We start from the raw sequence: 10,828 nt of genomic DNA on the forward strand, positions 1-10,828 counted from the left end.
TTTCTGTACCCCGATTTTTTTTAATCCATTTTATAGAGTCAATTTACGGGGGCACGGTTAGTAATGAGGCTATATACAGGGGGTACTGGTACATAGTCAATGTGTGGGGGTACAGGTTAGTAATGAGGCTATATACAGGGGATACCGGTACAGCGTCAATGTGCGGGGGCAGCGGTTAGTAATGAGGCTATATACAGGGGGTACTGGTACAGAGTCAATGTGTGGGGGTACAGGTTAGTAATGAGGCTATATACAGGGCGTACCGATACAGAGTCAATTTACGGGGGCACTGGTTAGTAATGAGGCTATTTACAGGGGGTACTGGTACGTAGTCAATGTGCGGGGTACAGGTTAGTAATGAGGCTTATACAGGGGGTACCGGTACAGCGTCAATTGTGCCGGGGCAACAGTTATTAATGATGCTATATACATGGGGTACCGGTACAGAGTCAATGTGCGGGGGACGGTTAGTAATGAGGCTATATACAGGGGGTATTGGTACAGAGTCAATGTGGGGGGTACCGGTTAGTAATGAGGCTATATACAGGGGGGGTACCGGTACAGAGTCAATGTGCGGGGGTACAGGTTAGTAATGAGGCTATATACAGGGGGTACCGGTACAGAGTCAATGTGCGGGGGTAAAAGTTAGTAATGAGGCTATATACAGGGGTACGGTACAGAGTCAATGTGCGGGGGCACGGTTAGTAATGAGGCTATATACAGGGGGTACCGGTACGTAGTCAATGGTGTGGAGGTACAGGTTAGTAATGAGGCTATATACAGGGGGTACCGGTACAGAGTCAATGTGCGGGGTACAGGTTAGTAATGAGGCTATATACAGGGGGTACCGGTACAGAGTCAATGTGCGGGGGTACAGGTTAGTAATGAGGCTATATACAGGGGGTTCCGGTACAGAGTCAATGTGGGGGTACAGGTTAGTAATGAGGCTAATACAGGGGGTACGGTCTACACAGTAGACAAAAGTAGAGTACAGTAGAGTACTGATGCATTGCAATTGAAATGCAATTGGCATAAATACTTAATCATTGACTTGAGGACTCAAAACCCCAAATTAGGGACTGACCTGAGCTGTGAAACTAGGGACTTTACTTGAGACTTGCCCATTATTACTTGGGACTTGACTCGAGACTCAAAGGTTAAGACTTGAGACTTGTTTAGGACTGGCAAAATTGTGACTTGTTCCCATATCTGGAACCAGGAAGTAATAAAACTATGTGACAGCCATTAGAGTGATGGAGAAAAAATGTACAGAAGGTTAACAAAAATCTTGGATGCAATCTTCCTTTTCTGGGAAATGGTGGCACTAGAATTGAGTCTAATAAGTCTTAAGTGCGGGTCTGAAGTGCAAGAAGCATTTGTCACTCTGCCCTGCTCTGTCTCCTTTCTGCCCTTGAGGCAGTAGTGGTAGGTAGGGCTGAGGTGGGTGAGCTTCCAGGAAGTACCTCATGTGATGGGAGGCTCCCGAGAAAGACTCTGTGGGCTCAGAAGAGGCTCTTCCATCAATCTCTCTGGCCTAAATGAGACGCTATTAAGCATAATGAGAGGCAATTTAACCCCGGCAACATCTGCCAGATAGTCAGTCTGCTGCAGGCAATCCTTACAGTCCAATCTCATTGGCAGTCTGCTGGTAAAGAACAACAGCTTCATTTCCCTGTTCTGCGTCTTGTCCTAAACCAATTGGAACCATTTAGCAGCATGATATCCAACCCAGATGGAGGAAAAGACAGAGATTTGGTCTTGGAGGTCAACCAATCAACTCTGTCCCTCCTAACTCCCCAGGATTCCCATTTTACATTCAATGTCTCTACATTTATAAAATGAAATCTGAATTGTATTTAGATGGTCCCACAATGTAAAAAGCCACCCCCCACATTTACCAACGAATGGAGAGTCATTCAGATCTCTACAGTTAATTCCCCCCCCCAAATACTGTTTCGTTATTTCAAATCAAATCTAATTTTATTTGTCACATGCTTTGTAAACTACAGGTGTAGACTAACAGTGAAATGCTTACTTACGGGGCCTTCCCAACAATGCAGAGAGAAAGAAAATAGAGAAATTATAGAAAAGTAAAACACGTAATAAAAGATACACAATGAGTAACGATAACTATATACAAGGGGTACCAGTACCAAGTCGATGTGTAGGGGTAATTGAGGTAGATACACTACATGGCCAAAGGTATGTGACACCTGCTTGTCGAACATCTCATTCCAAAATCATGGCATGGCTGTATGTTAGATTTTATACAACTGTCAGCAACGGGTGTGGCTGATATAGCTGAATCCACTAATTTGAAGGGGTATCCACATACTTTTGGCCATGTAGTATATGCACATACAACTTGGAATAAAGTGACAGATAATAAACAGTAGCAGCAGTGTATGTGACGAGTCACAAAAGTTTCTGCAAAAAGGGTCAAAGCAAAGAGTCCGGATAGCTATTTGGTTAACTATTTAACTAACTACACTGGGCAAAAATAAACTCTGCAAAAAAAGGAACTTCCCTTTTCAGGACCCTGTCTTTCAAAATATATTTCGTAAAAATCCAAATAACTTTACAGATCTTCATTGTAAAGGGTTTAAACACTGTTTAAAATGCTTGTTCAATGAACCATAAACAATTAATGAACACGCACCTGTGCAACGATCGTTAAGACACTAACAGCTTACAGATGGTAATTAACTTCTTGAGCCTATGGGGGGTGCTGTTTCGACTTAGCATAAATTCGTCTCCAAATTAAACTGCCTAGTACTCAATTCTTGCTCGTACAATATGCATATTATTGTTATTATTGGATAGAAAACACTCTCTAGTTTCTATAGCCGTTTGAATTATGTCTCTGAGTGGAACAGAACTCATTCTATAGCACTTTTCCTGACAGGGAGTGAGATTTCAGAAATCTTGGCCTCTGGTCCCAGGTCAGTTTTAATGTCCCTGTAAATGCTATGAGGATACAAACACTGCCCACGCCTTCCTCTAGATGTCAGTAAGAGGTGACAATTTGAATGGAGTCGATTGCGCAATCAGGGCCTGTATAAAAGAGCACAAGGCGGAAGTAGCTTTCTTTTCTTCCTGCGCCTGACGCACGATGGACGTCGGGACTGGCCTCCTTCCAAGCTTTGGTTTAGCCACTTATATATCGCCGGTCATGTTTTTACTCGTTATAGGTGTTAAAACATCATAAGGTAGTTAATTTAAACCGTTTTATAGCAATTTATATCCGTTTAGTGCGATTTTGAGGCATTTCTTTGTGATGCACTTTGAAGCGCTGGGCACGTTTCCAGTACCGGTCGAACGTTAGTGGCCATTTCGACGGGACAAGAGGACATCTTTCGACCAAAAGACGATTAGACCCGAGAAAGGATACATTGCCCAAGATTCTGATGGAAGAACAGCTCATAGTAAGAACTATTTATGATGATAAATCGCTGTTCTGTTGAAAAATGTTAAACGCATATATCGCCATTTTGTTTTGTGTAGCTTCGCTTTGGCGGACCCGGTATTGCACAGTAAGGATAATTTTAGAAATGTAATTCAGCGATTGCATTAAGAACTAATTTGTCTTTCGATTCCTGTCAACCCTGTATTTTTTAGTCAAGTTTATGATTAGTTATCGATTAGGCTAGATCACTCTCAAAGATGGCGCCCGACATTTTCAGACCAGTTTTGCTACTATTCTCATTGTATAACCACGATTTTTGTGGCTAAATATGCACATTTTCGAACAAACTCTATATGTATGTTGTAATATGATGTTACAGGAGTGTCATCGGAAGAATTCTGAGAAGGTTAGTGAAAAAATTAATATATTTTGGCGATGATAACGATATCGCTCTCTTTGGCTTGAATCAATGCTCGGGTAACGTTTGCATATGTGGTATGCTAATATAACGATTTATTGTGTTTTCGCTGTAAAACACTTAGAAAATCTGAAATATTGTCTGAATTCACAAGATCTGTGTCTTTCCATTGCTGTGAGCTGTGTATTTTTAAGAAATGTTTTATGATGAGTAAATTGGTAATACACGTTGCTCTCTGTAGTAATTCTAGTCGCTTTGGGGAGATTTGTGATGGTGGCTGCAATGGCAAACTATGATTTATACCTGAAATATGCACATTTTTCTAACAAAACCTATGCTATACAATAAATATGTTATCAGACTATCATCTGATGAAGTTTTTTCTTGGTTAGTGGCTATTTATATCTTTATTTGGTCGAATTGGTGATAGCACCTGATGGAGTAAGAAACTGATGGAGTTAGAAAAGTGGTGTCTTTTGCTAACGTGGTTAGCTAATAGATTTACATATTTTGTCTTCCCTGTAAAACATTTTAAAAATCTGAAATGGTGGCTTTATTCACAAGATCTGTATCTTTCATTTGGTGTCTTGGACTTGTGATTTAATGATATTTAGATGCTACTATTTAATTGTGACGCTATGCTAGCGATGCTAATCAGTGGGGGGTGGGTGGGGGGTGCTCCCCAAGTGGGACGCTAGCGTCCCGCGACCCCAGAGAGGTTAAGGCAATTAAGGTCCCAGTTATGAAAACCAGGGCCACTAAAGAGGCCTTTCTAATGACTCTGAAAAACACCAAAAGAAAGATGCCCAGGGTCCCTGCTCATCTGCGGGAACGTGCCTTAGGCATGCTGCAAGGAGGCATGAGGACTGTAGATGTGGCCAGGGCAAAACATTGCAATGTCCGTACTGTGAGACACCTAAGAATGCGCTACAGGGAGACAGGACGGACAGCTGATCGTCCTCGCAGTGGCAGACCGTGTCAAATCAAAGTTTATTTGTCACGTGCGCCGAATACAACAGGTGTAGAACTTACAGTGAAATGCTTAATTACAGGCTCTAACCAATAGTGCAAAAAAGGTGTTAGGTGAACAATAGGTAAGTAAAGAAATAAAACAACAGTAAAAAGACAGGCTATATACAGGCTAAGACAGGCTATGTACGGAAATTGAATAATGTGTCCCTGAACAAAGGGGGGGGGGGGGGGGGGGTCAAAATCAAACAGTCAGTACTGCAGAGCATCTCCTCCTCATGGACTGCACCAGATTTGCCAGTTCTTCATGTGAGATGTTACCCCACTCTTCCACCAAGGCACCTGCATGTTTCCGGACATTTCTGGGGGGAATGGCCCTAGCCCTCACCCTCCGATCAAACAAGTCCCAGATGTGCTCTCGCTGGCCATGGCAGAACACTGACATTCCTGTCTTGCAGGAAATCACGCACAGAATGAGCAATATGGCTGGTGGCATTGTCATGCTGGAGGGTCATGTCAGGATGAGCCGGAAGCTTATAAGAAATCCTGCTATGCCCTGCGACGAACCATCAAACAGGCAAGGCGTCAATACAGGGCTAAGATTGAATCATACTACACCGACTCCGACGCTCGTCTTATGTGGCAGGGTTTACAAACTATTACAGACTACAAAGGGAAGAACAGCTGCCAGCTGCCCAGTGACACGAGCCTACCAGACGAGCTAAATCACTTCTATGCTCGATTCGAGGCAAGCAACACTGAGGCATGCATGAGAGCATCAGCTGTTCCGGACGACTGTGTGATCACGCTCTCCGTAGCCGACGTGTGTAAGACCATTAAACAGGTCAACATTCACAAGGCTGCGGTGCCAGACGGACTACCAGCACGTGTGCTCCGGGCATGTGCTGACCAACTGGCAGGTGTCTTCACTGACATTTTCAACATGTCCCTGATTGAGTCTGTAATACCAACATGTTTCAAGCAGACCACCATAGTCCCTGTGCCCAAGAACACAAAGGCAACCTGTCTAAATGACTACAGACCCGTAGCACTCACGTCCGTAGCCATGAAGTGCTTTGAAAGGTTGGTAATGGCTCACATCAACACCATTATCCCAGAAACCCTAGACCCACTCCAATTTGCATACCGCCCAAACAGATCCACAGATGATGCAATCTCTATTGCACTCCACACTGCCCTTTCCAACCTGGACAAAATTAACACTTATGTGAGAATGCTATTCATTGACTAGAGCTCAGCGTTCAACACCATAGTACCCTTAAAGCTCATCACTAAGCTAAGGATCCTGGGACTAAACTCCTCCCTCTGCAACTGGATCCTGGACTTCCTGACGGGCCGCCCCCAGGTGGTGAGGGTAGGTAGCAACACATCTGCCACGCTGATCCTCAACACTGGAGATCCACAGGGGTGCGTGCTCAGTCCCCTCCTGTACTCCCTGTTCACCCACAACTACATGGCCAGGCACGACTCCAACACCATCATTAAGTTTTCCGACGACACAACAGCCTGATCACCGACAACGACGAGACAGCCTATAGGGAGGAGGTCAGAGACCTGGCCCTGTGGTGCCAGAATAACAACCTATCCCTCAATGTAGCCAAGACTAAGGAGATGATTGTGGACTTCAGGAAAAAGAGGACCGAGCACGCCCCCATTCTCATCGACGGGGCTGTAGTGGAGCAGGTTGAGAGCGTCAAGTTCCACATCAACAACAAACTAGAATGGTCCAAACACACCAAGACAGTCGTGAAGAGGGCACGACAAAGCCTATTCCCCCTCAGGAAACTAAAAAGATTTGGCATGGGTCCTGAGATCCTCAAAAGGTTCTACAGCTGCAACATCGAGAGCATCCTGACTGGTTGCATCACTGCCTGGTACGGCAATTGCTCGGCCTCTGACCGCAAGGCACTACAGAGGGTAATGCGTACGGCCCAGTACTTCACTGGGGCTAAGCTGCCTGCCATCCAGGACCTCTACACCAGGCGGTGTCAGAGGAAGGCCCTAAAAATTGTCAAAGACTCCAGCCACCCCAGTCATAGACTGTTCTCTCTACTACCGCATGGCAAGCAGTACCGGAGTGCCAAGTCTAGGAAAAAAAGGCTTCTCAACAGTTTTTACCCCCAAGCTATAAGATATATTTACACATGTTAAGTTTGCTGAAAATAAACGCAGTTGACAGTGAGAGGACGTTTCTTTTTTTGCTGAGTTTATAAATGCAACATGTAAAGTGTTGGTCCCATGTTCCATGACAACGAACACATTTCATCCTGAGGCCCATTGTCGTGCCATTTATCCGCCGCCATCACCTCATGTTTTAGCATGATAATGCACGGCCCAACGTCAGCAGGATCTGTTCACAATTCCTGCAATCTGAAAATGTCCCAGTTCTTCCATGGCCTGCATACTCAGACATGTCACCCATTGAGCATGTTTGTGATGCTCTGGATCCATGTGTACGACAGCGTGTTCCAGTTCCTGCCAATATCCAGCAACTTTGCACAGCAATTGAAGTCGAATGGGACAACATTCCACAGACCACAATCAACAGCCTGATCAACTCCATGTGAAGGAGATGTGTCGCGCTGCATGAGGCAAATGGTGGTCACACCAGATACTGACTGGTTTTATGATCCACGTCCCTACCATTCTTTAAGGTATCTGTGACCAACGGATACATATCTGTATTCCCAATCATGTGAAATCCATAGACTAGAATTTATTTCAATTGACTGATTTTCTGTAACTCAGTAAAATCTATGAAATTGTTGCATGTTGCACTTATATTTTTGGTCAGCATATTTAGCAGAGATGTAGTCAATGAACAGCATTCTCACGTAGGTGCTCCTTTTGTCAAAGTGGAAAAGGGCAGTGTGGAGTGAAATAGTGATTACGTCATCTGTGGATCTGGTGGTATGCGAATTGGAGTAGGTTCAGGGTGTCTGGGATGATGTGATGATGTGAGCCATGACCAGCCTTTAAAAGTATTTCATGGCTACAGATTTGAGTGCTACGGGCCGGTAATAATTTTAGGCAGGTTACCTTAGTGTTCTTGGGCACAGGGACTATGGTGGTCTGCTTGAAACATGTAGGTATTACAGACTCTGTCAGGGAGAGGTTGAAAACGTTAGTGAAGACATATTGACCTGTTTAAAGGTCTTGCTCACATCGGCTACCGAGAGCGTTATACAGAAGATAGCCCTATTTTGTAAAGACCAAGTCCATATTATGGCAAGAACAGGTCAAATAAGCAAAGAGAAACGACAGTCCATCATTACTTTAAGACATGAAGGTCAGTCAATACGGACAATTTCAAGAACTTTGAACGTTTCTTGAAGTGCAGTCGCAAAATCCATCTAGCGCTATGATGAAACTGGCTCTCATGAGGACCGCCACAGGAAAGGAAGACCCAGAATTACCTCTGCTGCAGAGAATAAGTTCATTAGCGTTACCAGCCTCAGAAATGCAGCCTAACTAAATGCTTCACAGAGTTCAAATAACAGATACATCCCAACATCAACTGTTCAGAGGAGAATCAGGCCTTCATGGTCGATATTGCTGCAAAGAAACCACTACTAAAGGACACCAATAAGAAGAAGAGGCATACTTGCACCAAGAAATACGAGCAATGGACATCAGATCAGTGGAAATTTGTCCTTTGGCCTGGAGTCCAAATTGGAGATTTTTGGTTCCAACCGCCGTGTCTTGTGAGACGCAGAGTAGATGAACGGATGACCTCTGCGTGAGTATTACCCACCGTAAAGCATGGAGGAGGAGGTGTGATGGTGGGGGGGTGCTTTGCTGGTGACACTGTGATTTATTTAGAATTCAAGGCACACTTAACCAGCATGGCTAACACAGCATTCTGCAGCAATACACCATCCCATCTGGTTTGGGCTTAGTGGGACTATCATTTGTTTTTCAACAGGACAATGACCCAACATACCTCCAGGTTGTGTAAGGGCTATTTGACCAAGAAGGAGAGTGATGGAGTGCTGCATCAGATGACCTGGCCTCCACAATCCCCCATCCTCAACCAAATTGAGATGCTCTGGGATGATTCGGACCGCAGAGTGAAGGAAAAGCAGCCAACAAGTGTGGGAACATATGTGGGAACTCCTTCAAGACTGTTGGAAAAGCATTTCAGGTGAAGCTGGTTGAGAGAATACCAAGAGTGTACAAAGCTGTCATCATGACCACTCCTGTCTCAGCCTCCAGTATTTATGCTGCATTAGTTTATGTGTCGGGGGGCTATGGTCAGTTTGTTATATCTGGAGTACTTCTGTCTTATCCGGTGTCCTGTGTGAATTTAAGTATGCTCTCTCTAATTCTCTCTTTCTCTCTCTCGGAGGACCTGAGCCCTAGGACCATGCCTCAGGATGACCTGACATGATGACTCCTTGCTATCCCCAGTCCACCTGGCCGTGCTGCTGCTCCAGTTTCAACTGTTCTGCCTGCGGCTATGGAACCCTGACCTGTTCACCGGACGTGCTACCTGTCCCAGACCTGCTGTTTTCAACTCTCTAGAGACCGCAGGAGGGGTAGAGATACTCTTAATGATCGGCTATGAAAAGTCAACTGACATTTACTCCTGAGGTGCTGCACCCTCGACAACTACTGTGATTATTATTATTTGACCATGCTGGTCATTTATGAACATTTGAACATCTTGGCCGTGTTCTGTTATAATCTCGACCCGGCACAGCCAGAAGAGGACTGGCCACCCCTCATAGCCTGGTTCCTCTCTAGGTTTCTTCCTCGGTTTTGGCCTTTCTAGGGAGTTTTTCCTAGCCACCGTGCTTCTACATCTGCATTGCTTGCTGTTTGGGGTTTTAGGCTGGGTTTCTGTACAGGACTTTGAGATATCAGCTGATGTACGAAGGGCTATATAATTTAATTTGATCTATTTGAAAAATCTCAAAAATAAAATATATATTGATTTGTTTAACACTTTTTTTTGGTTACTACATGATTCACTTATGTGTTATTTCATAGTTTTGATGTATTCACTATTATTCTACAATGTAGTAAATAGTAAAATAAAGAAAAACCTTTGAACGAGTCGGTGTTCTAAAACTTTTGACCGGTAGTGTACACAATGTACAAAACATTAGGAACTGCTCTTTTAATGACAGACTGACCAGGTGAATCCAGGTGAACGCTATGATCCCCTTTTGATGTCACTTGTTAAATCCACGGAGGAGACAGGTTAAAGAAGGATTTTTAAGCCTTGAGACAATTGAGACATGGATTGTGTGCGTGCGTGCCATTCAGAGGGTGAATGGGCAAGACAAAGATTTAAGTGCGTTTGAAAATGATGGTAGTAGGTGCCAGGTGCACCGCGTGAGTCAAGAACTGCAACACTGCTGGGTTTTTTATGTTCTGTACACTCAGCATGTGTTTCCCTGCTGTCTCAAGGTCTTCTCAACAAAGGCAATTTTTCGCTCTGCAATCACACACTCCCACACCCATGCTCTACCAAGGTTTTCCAACACACAGCTTTGACCTACTACAGTAGCTATGTTGGTCTATTGTACTTCAAACTATGTGTAGGCAGGTTGCTTAGGATTCAAACCTTCTCAAACAGCCTAATTCATATTCTTAGAGGAGGTGCTTCCACAATAATGTGATTTGTACCGCAAACAAGTTAAAGTATAGGATTCTTCACACACCACACTAACACATTATCCCATTCCACTACCTTCAAGCTTTTTTATTATTATATGAAAGCTTTGCTTTTATACTTACAAGACCTGCGGGCTTCATTGAGTGAGCCGTTTTGTCTTGTAGTAATGTGGTGACTGCCTGTATTTCCTTAAACCTTTATTGTAGCAATACATGTCATCAGCTAGGTTTCTATCCAATTGGCGACAGATATTATTCAAAAAATATATTCAAAAATATATTCAAAAATCTACACGAAGAAATATGCACATTGTCCCACCAGTGGAGTGTTTCCACCAAACGGACTTGTTGCGGATAAAAAAAACAGTGCCTGTGGCCTAGCCGCTTCTTCG

The sequence above is a fragment of the Salvelinus namaycush genome, chromosome 12 (assembly GCF_016432855.1).
Source record: "Salvelinus namaycush isolate Seneca chromosome 12, SaNama_1.0, whole genome shotgun sequence".
Taxonomy (NCBI): Eukaryota; Metazoa; Chordata; class Actinopteri; order Salmoniformes; family Salmonidae; genus Salvelinus; species Salvelinus namaycush.